The sequence below is a fragment of the Anastrepha obliqua genome, chromosome 2 (assembly GCF_027943255.1).
Source record: "Anastrepha obliqua isolate idAnaObli1 chromosome 2, idAnaObli1_1.0, whole genome shotgun sequence".
NCBI classification, from domain to species: Eukaryota; Metazoa; Arthropoda; class Insecta; order Diptera; family Tephritidae; genus Anastrepha; species Anastrepha obliqua.
Genome location: NC_072893.1, coordinates 54,160,626 through 54,162,998, shown reverse-complemented (window position 1 = coordinate 54,162,998; position 2,373 = coordinate 54,160,626). Strand labels below are relative to the sequence as shown.

Sequence of the window (2,373 nt, the reverse complement as noted above, 5' to 3'; positions counted from 1 at the left end):
TAGGTATGAAAATTACCCCGTATTAAAGCACTTATCAACAGCTTTCATTTGATATCCATATTGTACAAACACATTCTAGGGTCCACGTTTTGGTCTCTATCTCGAGACCCTAGTCACGGAGCGGATGGAAATACTCTGAACTAAAGCATTCACCAACAGCTTCCAATTGATACCCATATTGTACATACACATCCGAAGGTTACCCGGGTCCACGTTTTGACCTATATCTCGAGACCCTATCTACCAATAGGAATCCAAACTATACGGAAACCATCTTCAATACCTCCTTAACAATGTGTGTAAGTTTGGTTTAATTCGGTGCAAAGACACGGCGGGTCCACGTTTTGGCATATATTTCCAGACCTTAGTCATCAAATTACCCCGTATTAAAGCACTTATCAACAGCTTTCATTTGATACCCATATTGTACATACACATCCGAAGGTTACCCGGGTCCACGTTTTGACCTATATCTCGAGACCCTATCTACCAATAGGTATCCAAACTATACGGAAACCATCTTCAATACCTCCTTAACAATGTGTGTAAGTTTGGTTTAATTCGGTGCAAAGACACGGCGGGTCCACGTTTGGCATATATTTCCAGACCCTAGTCATCAATAGGTATGAAAATTACCCCATATTAAAGCACTTATCAACAGCTTTCATTTGATACCCATATTGTACATACACAACCAAAGGTTACCCGGGTCCACGTTTTGACCTATATCTCGAGACCCCAGTCACGGAGCGGCATGAAAAATACTCTGTACTAAAGCATTCCCCAACAGCTTCAATTTGATATCCATATTGTACAAACACATTCTAGGCTCCACGTTTTGGTCTCTATCTCGAGACCCTAGTCACGGAGCGGATGGAAATACTCTGAACTAAAGCATTCACCAACAGCTTCCATTTGATACCCATATTGTACATACACATCCGAAGGTTACCCGGGTCCACGTTTGGACCTATATCTCGAGACCCTATCTACCAATAGGTATCCAAACTATACGGAAACCATCTTCAATACCTCCTTAACAATGTGTGTAAGTTTGGTTTAATTCGGTGCAAAGAGACGGCGGGTCCACGTTTTGGCATATATTTCCAGACCCTAGTCATCAATAGGTATGAAAATTACCCCATATTAAAGCACTTATCAACAGCTTTCATTTGATACCCATATTGTACATACACAACCAAAGGTTACCCGGGTCCACCTTTTGACCAATATCTCGAGACCCCAGTCACGGAGCGGCATGAAAAATACTCTGTACTAAAGCATTCACCAACAGCTTCAATTTGATACCCATATTGTACATACACATCCGAAGGTTACCCGGGTCCACGTTTTGACCTATATCTCGAGACCCCAGTCACGGAGCGGCATGAAAAATACTCTGTACTAAAGCATTCACCAACAGCTTTCATTTGATACCCATATTGTACATACACATCCGAAGGTTACCCGGGTCCACGTTTTGACCTATATCTCGAGCCCTATTTCCAAAATAAAATATAATCCATGTTACTCGTGGATAATGTAGCTTTCGAATGGTGAAAGAATTTATAAAATCGGTCCAGTAGTTTTTGAGCCTATTCGTAACAAACAAACAAACAAAGTTTTCCTCTTTATAATATTAGTATAGATAAGTTATTCAAAAACAAAAATGGATGATTAATTTTGTGCCACCTTGTATGTTTATATTTTTTATATTTATTTCATATTTATTACTCAATTATATGGGAGTGTGCGTGTGCCTATGTATGCACTGCCTTCTGTTTGATTTATTATTTCTAGGTACACAACAAACACAATATTAACTACGCTGACAGTCACAAAAATAACAACAATAACAAGTTACTTTAGCGTTTGTATTTGCTTTGTAAGTAAATATTATTTTGCTAATTAAACAGTGAATTTCATTAAAAGTTCGTTCGCATTCAATGTGTTAATCTATTTAATTTTCTAAAGTTGTTATTGTATTTTTGATAAAACCTTATCTGTTGGCCTAAAGCGAGAGTTACTTGGCAGTGGGCGTTTGTGAAGGGGATGTAGCTCAGTGGTAGAGCGTTCGCTTTGCATGTGAAAGGCCCCGGGTTCAATCCCCGGCATCTCCAGTCGACTTGTTTTTTATTAATATTGTTTCTTTAAAAAATTGTGTATTTTTAATTGTACAAATGAGTCCTATATGAGTCCTATCTATGCACCTTCTTTCAATATTTCTTTATTTTGATTTTTTATTTTTTGAAAATTTTGAACTATTTAAAAATACGCGGCGCTATAATCACACTTTATAATCGAGATACATTTTTTTGTTCACCGTAAATTAAATATTGTAGGCATAGCGGTACGGCTGCGCCAAAAAACGTT

The 2,373-nt window shown here is 38.1% G+C and overlaps 1 non-coding gene across 1 annotated transcript; it reads left to right on the top strand.

Moving 5' to 3' along the window:
* The first annotated feature begins 2,048 nt into the window (after window positions 1–2,048).
* Window positions 2,049–2,120, top strand: Trnaa-ugc (transfer RNA alanine (anticodon UGC)). Its single transcript has one exon. It is a non-coding gene; the product is annotated as a tRNA-Ala (tRNA).
* Window positions 2,121–2,373: the final 253 nt, after the last annotated feature.